We start from the raw sequence: 12,272 nt of genomic DNA, 5'->3' as shown, positions 1-12,272 counted from the left end.
TCGGTGATGCCATCCAGCCATCTCATCCTCTGTCGTCCCCTTCTCCTCCTGCCCTCAATCCCTCCCAGCATCAGAGGCTTTTCCAATGAGTCAACTCTTCGCATGAGGTGGCCCAAGTACTGGAGTTTCAGCTTTAGCATCATTCCTTCCAAAGAAATCCCAGGGCTGATCTCCTTCAGAATGGACTGGTTGGATCTCCTTGCAGTCGAAGGGACTTTCAAGAGTCTTCTCCAACACCACAGTTCAAAAGCATCAATTCTTTGGCACTCAGCCTTCTTCACAGTCCAACTCTCACATCCATACATGACCACAGGAAAAACCATAGCCTTGACTAGACAGACCTTAGTCGGCAAAGTAATGTCTCTGCTTTTGAATATGCTATCTAGGCTGGTCATAACTTTTCTTCCAAGGAGTAAGCGTCTTTTAATTTCATGGCTGCAATCACCATCTGCAGTGATTAGCCATTCCTTTCTCCAGGGAATCTTCCCGATCAAAATTGAACCTGGGTCTCCTGCATTGTAGGCAGATTCTTTACCCTCTGAGCCAACAGGGAAGGGGTTTCTGTGATATTTTCTAATAACTAGATTAAAGTTGTGCATTTGGGGCAAAAATACCACATAGATGAGGTTCCCTGGTGGCTCAGCTATAAAGAATCCACCTGCAATGCAGGAGACCCAGGTTCCATCCCTGGGTTGGAAGATCCCCTAGAGAAGGAAATGGCAACCCACTGTAGTATTCTTGCCTGGGAAATCCCATGGACAGAGGAAACTTGTGGGCTATAGTCCATGGGGTCACAAAGAGCTGTACACAACTTAGTGGCTTAACAACAACCACTACCACATAGGCCATAGTATGTTCTAAACACCTATCAGAAGATGCATGATATCAGTACATCTTATTACTGGTGGTATTAATCTTGATCACTTGGTTAATATCTACCAGGTAGTAAAGTTGCCATTTTCTTTCCTTTATATTGATAAATATCTTGAGGAAGTTACTTTGAGACTATGCAAAAATCCCATCTTTCCTCAAACTTTCACCATCTGACTTTACCATCTATCGGTGGGTCTTGCCTGCAACAATTATTACTGTTGTATTTGTCTAATATAGACTGGCTATTTCCCTCATTCATTCTACACCTATTAATTGAAAATTTTCTGCAAGGAATAGTTGTTCCTTCTTTCTAATTTATCTAATTATATTTATGTCAATATGAACTCATGGATATTTATTTTACTTTATGGGTTATATTCAATATTATCATTATTTGTTTCTCAAGTTATTCAACTTTTGTCATTGGGCGCTCCTTCAGGCTAGTTTCTGTGTCCTTTTGATATGTCCACTTCCTTTTTCAAGCACTCCCTTATTTTCTGGTATTACAAGATATCCCAGACTCATCCTGCACCAGCCCTAGAATTAAGTACTTCCCCGAGGAGCCCCAGGTTCCTGTTATTAAAGAATGTTACTTAGGAATTCATCTGGATGCTAGATGTGCTCATTGCTACTGGATATTATTGCTCCTAGGCCCTTCTAGTGAACAGAGCTAAGGGAGCCTATGTATGTGTATTAATGCACACTCTTTTATATTTCTATCTATGTATGAGTTTATTTGACATGAGTTTATTCTGACATCATCTAGTGTCAGAAAATTCTAGCCTTTCCCCGCTCCTTATTTATAATGTTTTTCTCCAGCAGAGAGGAAGCCTGGCTCTCATTGTCTACAATAGAGACATTTGTTGAATCCTAGTGTACACATAAAGTAATTAGAAAATGCTAACCCATGAGAAGTATGAGAGAGATTTAATAAGTAGAATGCAGTATTTGTGCATTTTTTTTTGTCTTCAGTCTTGGAGTATCTATATACTGTTCACTTGTATTTTAAATATCTTTTTATTGCCTTCTTATCAGCATTTAAACACCTCAGCCCTCTCCTATATGAAAAAGACTATTTCTCATCCTTCATTCTCCTTCTATTTTGTCCTTAGTTCCGAAAGCACTTGAATAATTCTATATTCCCTATCATCAATTCCTCTTATCTTCACTCTTGAAGTCACTGCACTCTGACTTCCATCTTCACTACTCCCCAGAATCTTCTCCTACTTCAGTCACTTCTTACCTCTGTGTTCCTATAATCAGAAGTCAGTTTTTTGCTTGACATCTCAAAAAAACACAAAAAACAATACGCTGTTGAGCTCTTTCTTTGACAACGATGGTAAGGAGTCTTCAGTATTCCTGCCACTTATCTGGCTGATCCTTGTTGTTCTTTACAAGTTCCTCTTCTTTCTTTTTCCCCCTCTTATTTATTTACTTATGGCTGCACTGGGTCTTTTTTTCTTTTTAGATCTTAAACATTGGTGCTTCCCTGATTCTTTTAGCATCCTCTTCCATACTTACTGTCTGGCTCCTGAATAATCTCAATATATCTAATGATTTATAATTACTATCTGTATGAAAATGACTCTAAAATTTAGAACTGCAATTTGGACATTCCCAGGGAGTATCAGTATTATATATCCAAATGCTTATTAGACAGTCTTCATCTGAATATATCATAGGAACTTCAGATTCAACATGTTCAATTATCAGCCTGACTTTAGACCTGTTTCTCTTCAATAAGCCTATTTTCAAAATCTTGAAAAGTCTCTTTCCCTTCACTTAGTCCAAGTCTTCAGATATAAAGAAATTAATCCTTTTCATGATTTGTTTTAAATATTTTTATTAACCATTTTTTATTGAAGTGTAATTAATTTACAAAGTTGTGTTAGTTTCAGGTGTACAGTAAAGTGATTCTCATATATAGGTGTATATATATATATTCTTTTTCAGATTATTTTCCATTATAGGTCAAGATATTGAATATGGTTCCTTGTCTATACAACAGGTCTTTGTTTACCTATTTTATATATAGAAGTATGTATATGTTGATCACAAACTCCTAGTTTATGCCCCCCCATCCCTTTTGGTAATAATAAGTCTATTTTCTTTTTTCTTATTCTCTCTCTCTTTTCTTTTTTTTTAATGCACTGCTCAGCTTGCAGGATTTTAGTTCCCCTAACAGGGATGGAACCCATGCTCCCTGCAGTGGATTGAAGTCTTAACCACTGGATCACCAGGGAATTCTCATAAGTTTGTTTTCTATGTCTGTGAGTCTATTTCTGCTTTGTAAATTAGTTTATTTATATAATTTTTCAGATTCCACATAGGTATAAGTGATTTCATATGATATGTGTAATTATCTGTGTTTCATACTTTGTTCAATGATAATTCTGAAATATGACACATATTGCTAAAAACAACACAATTTCTAGTATTTAAATCATATTAGTCTAAAATTTAAACAAAAAACTGTTATAGCAATGAACTCCTTGCATCTAAACTTTATCTCCTGGAGAAGGAAATGGCAACCCACCCCAGTATTCTTGCCTGGGAAATCCCATGGACAGAGGAGCCAGGAGGGCTATAGTCCATGGAGTCACAAAAGAGTCAGACACAACTTTATCGTTATTCAGTTGCTAAGTCGTATCTGACTCTTTGTGACCCCATGGACTGCAGCATGCCAGGCTTCCCTGTCCATCACTATCTCCTGGAGTTTGCTCACACTCACGTCCATTGAGTTGGTGATGCCATCTAACCATCTCATCCTCTGTCACCCCCTTCTCCTCCTGCCTTCAATCTTAGTATCTAAACAACAACATGTTCCATTTAGATTGTATTCCTTTCAGTTCCAAAAGTTAGACATTTATATATTTCAATTTTGTTTAAAGTAGCAACTAATGAGGAAAATCCATCTCTAGTATTCCTTTAATTATATGTCCCAAAGTTTCCAAAGCCAAAGATATTTGGACTTCATTTGTGATTTTTATCTCTTTATTACATTCTTTGTACTTCTCATTGATAAAGTTCCAAGTCCCGGACATTTCAGCTCCTGTAAGTCCCAGTTCTCTCTGGTCTTGCACTACTGCTCTCTTCCAGGAACCTTCATCTCTTTCTTTGATCACTGCAACTGACTCCTAACTGATTTCACTTCTTCAGTCTTGCTTACCCACATACAACTAGCCATAACACAAACAGAGCACTCTTTCTAAAATGTAAATCTGCTTTGATCACTTTCCAATTAGAACTCTCCCTTTTGTGCTTCATGACATCATGAAGAAAGTGAGGGGGAAAAAAAAACCCACAGGAGACCTTTTTTGCAAATCATATATCTGATAAGGGACTTGTAGCTAGAAGGTACAAAAAACAATTACAACTCAATAATAAAAAGATAATTCAATTTTAAAATGGGCAAAGGGGACTACACTGTTAGTCCAGTGGTTAAGAAACTGCCTTACAATGCTGGGGACTCAGGTTCAACCCCTGGTTGGGGAACTAAGATCCCACATGCCACAGGGCAACTAAAGCTGAACACCTCAAGGAAAAGCCTGCATGCAGCAATGAAAACCCAGCACATTTAAAATTTTAAAAATAAAATAAATGGTCAAAGAATCTAAGCAGACACTGCTCCCATGTTGGCCAATAAACATATGAAAAGGTACTCAACAACATTAACTATCAAGGGAATTGTATTAACCCTGTGTTTCTGATGCTTTGACATTTTGGGCCCTTGCTGATCCTGAAGAACTGCCCCTCCTGGGGTTAGCCAATATTTATAGATAGTAAGACATGCCTTTCATCTGCAGACTAAATAATCTACAGCCTAAACCCTCAATCATCTCCTTTATCAGATTCTTATACTCCAGGCTACTATTTCTCTGGAGGTCCCGGTCCAGGAACCAGACAAACTAGGAGCAGCCCCTCTACCCTGGGGCCTATGGAAATTATCCACCTAGCCAATCTTACTCCACCTCACCTGTTCATTCTCACAGAAATCACAGTAAAAGTTCTTGCCTACATTCCCCTCCTCGCCTGACTCAACTTGGTGGCTCCTTCTGCCATGACATGGCTTGCCCCCTCCTCTTGAGATCTCTGAGCGTTACAGCTATCTTTTCAATGACAGTCTGACCTGTTGACCTTTCATACCTGAATAATAATAAACCTATGTTTTAAAACAAAAATACAAACTGAAAACAAAATGAAATGCCTTGTCACACCCACTAGGATGGCGGTTATCAAAAAGATGGACAACAGCATATGCTGGCAAAGGTGTGAAGAAATTAGAATCCTCATACATTGCTAGTAGGAATGTAAAATGCTGCAGCTGAATGGAAAACAGCCTGGCAGTTCCTCAAAAAGTTAAACATACAGTTATGACATGACCCAGAAATCTACTCCTAAGTATATAGAAAATATGCCCACACAAAATCTTGTACATGAATGTTTACAGCAACATTATTCACAGTAGCCAAAAAGTAGAAACAAGCCAAATGTCTATCAGCTGATAGGTAAAATGTGTATCTATGCAATGGAATATTATTCATCCATAAAAAGGAACGGGAGCTTCCCAAGGGGTGCTAGTGGTAAAGAATCTGCCTGCTAATGCAGGAGATGCGGGTTTAATCCTCGGGTTGGGAACATCCCCTGGAGGAGGACATGGCAACCCACTCCAGTATTGTTGCCTGGAGAATCCATGGACAGAGAGACTGGCAGGCTACAGTCCATACTGTCCCAAAGAGTTGGACACGACTGAAGCAACTTAGCACACATGCACACACTAATGGTAAGGATTTGGTGCTTTTATTATAATACTGCCATGGCCCAGGTTCAATCCCTGGTCACAGAATTGAGATCCTGCAAGCCACACTGCACTGTGTAGTCAGAAAGTAAATAAATAAAATGTTTCTTAAAAAAAAAAAAAGAGTATTGATACATAGTGCAACATAAATGAATCTTGAAAACATGATAAGTAAAAGAAACCAGTCACAAAGTACCACATATATGATTCCATTTGCATGAAAGGCCAGAATAGGTAAATATAGAGAGAGAAAAAGTAGATTGGTGGTTGCCTAGGGACAGGAAGTAAGGAATAACAACTAAGCCTTTCTTTTTGGGGTAATAATGGAAATATTCTAAAATTGATTGTAGAAAGAAGTGTACAATTCTGTGAATATACTAAAAACCATTTGTTGAACACTTTAAATAGGTGATTTGCATGGTTTATGAATTATATTTCAATAAAGTTTTGAAAAAGGAAAACTTTTCAATAGCTTCCCACTGCCCTTAAAATAAAATCTAAATCACTAAGATTAATAGGCAATAAGGAATCTGGCTCCAGCTAATTTTTCTAACGGCATCACTCACAAGGCCTTTTCATCAGTCATTACCTTCCTCTTTTACTCTAATTCTAGCCATACTGAATTTTTTTTTTGGTCATCTCCTTAAATATGTTTGATAGTTTTAAAATATGTCTACAAGATCTTTGACACTCATCCTGTTAAAAAGTTGAAGCATGCTTCTCCTCCCCTTAAATATAGAGTAGACTTAGGGACTCACTTCTAATGAGCAGAAAGTGGTAGAAGTGATTTTGCCTGGCTTCTAAGACTAGGTCATTAGGCACTGTGGCCTCTTGCTCTCTTTGGGGGAAGTTGCCATATTTCAAAGATACTCAAGCAGCCCCTTGGAGAGACTCATGCATAATAATGGGGAACTGAGGCCTTCTGCCAACAGCCATGTGAGTGAGCCATTTGGGGAGCAGATCCTCCAGTTAAACTTTAGCGACCCTCCAGATGACTGCAACCCCAGCCAATATCTTAATGTAACTTCATGAGTGACGCTGAGCCACAACTACATGATTAAGTCACTTCCAAATTCCTGACCACAGAAACTGTGAAATAATTTTTTAAAATTTGATCATTTTATTTTAGTCTGCAAAAAAAAAAATCAAGCCAAAAAACAAACAAACAAACAAAAACCCTTAAAACAGGCTTTTCAGATTATGTAAATTCCTCCTTTCCAAGGAAGCAGAGGGTAGACCAGTGTAGGTTATCCCTGGGGCCACGTACATCCTGCTACAGCTGCTCACCCTTTGTTGGGTTTTGAGCCTTCTTTGAGTCATAGTCTGAATCATTTTCCTCGTCTCCTTCTTCTCCTCTTTCCTCATCTTCTTCTCTAGTGTTTTATCATAATCATCGTCTTCTTCTTCTTCAGTAACTTCTCCAGTCAAGTATAATACTGATCGTGGGATTATATATTCATGTAAAAAATGATGACTTTTAAAGTGTGCAGGAAGAATAGCTTCAGCAGCAGCATCAGATCACCACTTTCAGGAACTTCAGGAGGGACAAACAAATGCAAGAAAGAATATTAGACACCGTTTTGGTCATAGTACAAACAGACCCAAGTCGCTTGTTTCTGCTTCTTGCTGCTGCTGCTAAGTCGCTTCAGTTGTGTCCGACTCTGTGTGACCCCATAGACAGCAGCCCACCAGGCTCCCCCGTCCATGGGATTCTCCAGGCAAGAACACTGGAGTGGGTTGCCATTTCCTTCTCCAATGCATGAAAGTGAAAAGTGAAAGTGAAGTCATTCAGTCGTGCCCGACTCTTAGTGACCCCATGGACTGCAGCCCACCAGGCTCCTCTGTCCATGGGATTTTCCAGGCAAGAGTACTGGAGTGGGTTCTGCTTCTTAGTGGGTTTCAAAATGACAGTTCTTTCCTTTTTTCCAGTCTACGTGGCATCTTGAATAACCCATAATATCTGGTCCATCAAAAGAAAAGGGATCCGAGTCATCTGGTTCTGACCTCTTATTATCTGTCTTAGTCAACACTTCACTTGTGAGATATTCACTGGGTTAAAAGTGAAATTTGAAGACAAAATACATAGGCTGGGCTGTACCTAAGGACTTCACTTGAGTACTCTGCAAGTGCTTCAGCGTAGGTTTATCATTTTCCTGAAACTACCACTGAGCAAATCAACACTTAAAAAACAGTCAACCAAAATTCAGGAATTCCCCTGAGGTCCTCTTTCTCTTTATCCTTTTTCTCATCTTCAATCTTGGCCTTTACTGTTAGCCCCTCCAGAATTTTATCTTCCTCATCTGGTTTCCATTCACATTCTTCTTATATAGGTTCATAAATGATCTCAAATGGTTTATCAGATAGAGGCTGATAGAGAACAGCATACTTTCCTTCAAGATCATAAATTTCCTCACAGAATTTGGCTTCTATCTGGACACATTTAACTTGTATCTTGTTAAGATATCTCATGTTAAGAGATAACTAATACAACATGGCATGCTACCTGTCACCTCAAAGCCAAACATCATGAGATGTTTACTTCATTAATATCCAGTCATTCTTAGCTTTATCACTTTCAAAATCATTTTTAACGGGCTTTTTAACTACTGATTCGTTCCCTCTGCTATTTGCTACCATAGCATACATCCATGCTGCTGCTGCTGCTAAGTCATGCCAGTCGTGCCCAACCCTGTGTGACCCCATAGACAGCAGCCCTCCCAGCTCCAGCATCCCTGGGATTCTCCAGGCAAGAACACTGGAGTGGGTTGCCGTTTCTTTCTCCAATGCATGAAAGTGAAAAGTGAAAGTGAAGTCGCCCAGTCATGTCCAAGTCTTTGCGACCCCATGGACTGCAGCCTACCAGGCTGCAGGTAAGAGTACTGGAGTAGGTTGCCATTGCCTTCTCTGATACATCCATGAGTTAAATCATTTATACACCCTGGCAGACTTAAGTTTAATGAAGTCCCATATGGGATCTCTCTTGTCAATATTATGTCACTAGCATCTGCCACAATGCCTGATACATGGTAAACTATAAATAAATATTTGAGGAATGAATAGTTAAATGAATGAATGATTGGATGAAGATATATAAGGAGATAATGTAATGAGACAAAGAACCCATGTGTGCAAAAGCTGCTATGAGAGTAGAGGAATGGCATTTAATTCACACCACTCCCTTATGGTGTGAATTTTTGGCAAGTTACTAATCTCTCTCTAAAGGACAGCTTCCTTATGCATAAAATTAGGGTATAGCTCCTGCCTCATAGTGTTGTTGTATTTATAAACTAATACCTAGTAGAAAAAAAATGATAATAACACTTGGGAATTTAGAAAAGAGCTTCATGAGAAATGAATATCTCAGTAGAATCTTTTTTTTTAAAGATTTATTTATTTATTGGCTGTGCTGGGTAGACATTGCTGCACTCAGGCTTTCTCTAGTTGTGGCAAGTGGGGACTACTCTTTGTTGTGGTATGCTGGCTTCTCATAGCTGTGACTTCTCTTCTTGCAAAGCATGGGCTCTAGGCTCAAGGCTTTTGGTGCTGCATGTGAGCTCAGTAGTTGTGGCACATGAGCTTAGTTGCTCTGCAGCATGTGAGATCTTCCCAGACCAGGGATGGAACCAATATCCCTTGCATTACAAGGAGGATTCTTAACCACCGGACCAGCAGGGAAGGCCCTGGGTAGAGTCTTAAAGCATGAATAAAAATTAGGCAAAAAAGGTAGGGGGAGGAGGTCAGAAATCTACGCAGAGAGAAAAGCAGAAACAGTTTCAGAGGTTAGAAGTAGCAAAGTGCATGTAGAAAACTCCATGCAATTCAGTATCACCAGAGCATAAAATGCAATGAAGGGAAGTGGCAGAATGTGAGGCTAGAGATGGGAGGTAGGGCTAGTAACATGAAAGACTTCCTCTGTTATACTATGCTTTGGGAATTCTGAAAAAAATTAGGACCATTGAAAGAGAGTGGTTATATTTGCATTTTGAATATACTATTCCAATTAACTTTAAAATCAATAACCTTCACACCCACTGAAATGCCTATAATAAAAAAGATGGACAATAATAAGTGTTGACAAGGATTCAGAGAAATTGAAACTGGCATGCATTGCCATTGAGAATGTGCAATAGGCAGCTGCTTTGGAAAGCAAGCAAGCAGGTCCTCAAAAAGTTATCAGAGTTACCACATGGTCCAGCTCTTCTACTCCCAGGAATGCACCCCAGAGAAATGAAAACAATCCATCCTCTCAAAAACATGTGCATGAACATTGGTAGCAATATTATTCATAACAGACAAAAAGTGGAAACAACCCAACATCCAGAATTGAAGAATGGATAGATAAAATGTGGTACAGCCATACAATTGAATCACAAAATTCGCCCATAAAAAGAAAGGAAATATTAATTCGTGCTCCAACATAGATGAACCTTGAAAACATTATGCTAAATGAAAGAAGCCAGGCATAAAAGGCCACATGTTATGATTTAATTTATAAGTAAAGTTTAAAATAAGAGATAAAATGTAGATTAGCGGTTGATAGGACTTTTTCTAGGTTAGGGTGGAATAGGGAGTGACTGCTACTGCATAAGGAGTTTCTTTTCCAGAATACAAAAATGTTCCGAACTTAGATTATGGTGATGGTTGAACAATTCTGTGATTATACTAAAACCATTGTATACTTGGAATGGGTGAATTTTATGGTAATGTGAATGATATCTCAAAATATGTCTTTTTATTAAAAAGCCAATACTCTTTCCAACCTATTATTTTGTTACCTGGCTATTACTATTATTATTATATTATAGGTTTCTCTTATATGAATGTGACAAAACATATATGCTATGAAAGCCATACATTTTGTTTTACAATACTGCCTTTTGTAGCATTGAATTTTTACTTCTTTAAAATTTCCAATAAAGAAATAGTTTTAAGAGTTCCTAATCACATACTTAAACTTTACTATAATTTCTATCATATTGAAATTGTATCATTTCCAGGGCACACTGCAACTATAAGGAACATTGGAAGTGGATTTTCCTTGTATAGTTGGTACTTTAAACCAAACCTAAAATATATAAATTAATGATCTGGGAGCAAAAGAAATAGTCTTAGAGGAATATAAATATATGTTATTGTTTTGAGTTGAGAAAAAACATAAATTTTCTTTATGTGAGAAATTATTTGCTATAGCACAGGGAATATAGTCAATATTTTATAATAACTATGAGTATATTCTTTAAGAATTGTGAAATTTATATAATATTGTAAATCAACTATACTCCCCACCAAAAGTAAAAAAAAAAAGAGTTCTTTGCTACAAAAAAAAAATCACCACATAATTTTTTTTCCCCACTTAAGGTTATCTTACACCACAAATCCTGAAAGATAGTTTCTGACTTTCAACAAAAGGGAGATGACTGCAAAGATTCCTGCCCTCTGATGTGTATGCCTTGTATATAATCCCCTCCCCTTGAGTGTGGACCCAGTGAATATGACAGAGTATTATTCCTGTGATTAGATTACTAATCTGTGGCCTTTTGGTTACACCAACAAAAAGATTATATTTGGTATGTGTGTGTGTGACTCTTTGTGACCTTATGGACTGTGTCCCTCCAGGCTCCTCTGTCCATGGGATTCTCCAGGCAAGAATACTGGAGTGGGCTGCCATGCCCTCTTCCATGGTATCTCCCCAACCCAGGGATCAAACCTGTGTCTCCTGGGTCTGCTACTTTGGCAATGTACAACACCTTGATTTCAGCCTGCTAAGGCCTTGACCAGTTCAGTTCAGTGGCTCAGTCCTGTCCAACTCTTTGCAATCCCATGGACTGCAGCACACCAGGCTTCCCTGTCCATTGCCAACTCCTGGAGCTTACTCATATTCATGTCCATTGAGTCGGTAATGCCATCCAACCATCTCATTCTCTGTTGTCCCCTTCTCCTCTCACCTTCCATCTTTCCCAGCATCAGGGTCTTTTCAAATGAGTTCAGCTCTTCACATCAGGTGGCCAAAGTACTGAAGTTTTAGCTTCAGCATCAGTCCTTCCAATGAATATTCAGGACTGATTTCCTTCAGGATGGACTGGTTGGATCTCCTTGCAGTCCAAGGGACTCTCAAGAGTCTTCTCCAATACCACAGTTCAAAAGCATCAATTCTGGTCAAGCATCAAGGCCTTGACCAGAGGACTCAGCAAACTCAGACAAGACTCCTAACCCATGTGTGTTGTTTTAAACTACAAGTTTGTGATAATTTTTTATGCAGCAATACAACTAATATAGAAGAGATAAGACATGAGCCACCTCTTCCCTTAGAGTCTCTCTTCCTCTTTTTTCAATCGTGGTATTCAACATCTTACCCTGCTTTCTTTTTTTTTTTTTTCAGCCATGCGGCATGCAAGATCCTAGTTTCCTGACCAGGGATCAAACTCTTCCCCACTGCAAAGGAAGCACAGAGTCCTAACTACTGGACCACCAGGAAATTCCCTGCCATCTTATCCATTTTTAAGAGTGCAGTTCAGTAGTAAGTTTATTCACATTGTTGTTATACAGATCTCCAGAACTTTTTCATCTTGCAATTCTGAAACTCTATTCCCATTAAACAACT

At 38.6% G+C, this 12,272-nt stretch overlaps 1 protein-coding gene, 1 long non-coding RNA gene and 1 pseudogene across 4 annotated transcripts in view; 1 reads left to right on the top strand and 2 right to left on the bottom strand.

Annotated features, from left to right (window-relative positions):
* Window positions 1-12,272, top strand: part of LOC138442506 (uncharacterized) — a 68,524-nt gene that overhangs the window by 15,073 nt on the left and 41,179 nt on the right. For all 3 annotated transcript variants that reach the window (XR_011257755.1, XR_011257756.1, XR_011257754.1), the window contains exon 2: window positions 12,051-12,188. This is a non-coding gene — a long non-coding RNA (uncharacterized lncRNA). The remainder of the gene's footprint in view (window positions 1-12,050; window positions 12,189-12,272) is intronic.
* Window positions 1-12,272, bottom strand: part of N4BP2 (NEDD4 binding protein 2) — a 104,451-nt gene that overhangs the window by 87,365 nt on the left and 4,814 nt on the right. The gene's annotated exons all lie outside the window — the stretch shown is intronic.
* LOC138442830 (nucleosome assembly protein 1-like 1 pseudogene) lies at window positions 6,772-8,140 on the bottom strand (annotated as a pseudogene).

This window comes from Ovis canadensis, chromosome 6 (assembly GCF_042477335.2).
Source record: "Ovis canadensis isolate MfBH-ARS-UI-01 breed Bighorn chromosome 6, ARS-UI_OviCan_v2, whole genome shotgun sequence".
In the NCBI taxonomy this organism is placed as follows: Eukaryota; Metazoa; Chordata; class Mammalia; order Artiodactyla; family Bovidae; genus Ovis; species Ovis canadensis.
This window is presented reverse-complemented; position numbering and strand designations above follow the sequence as displayed.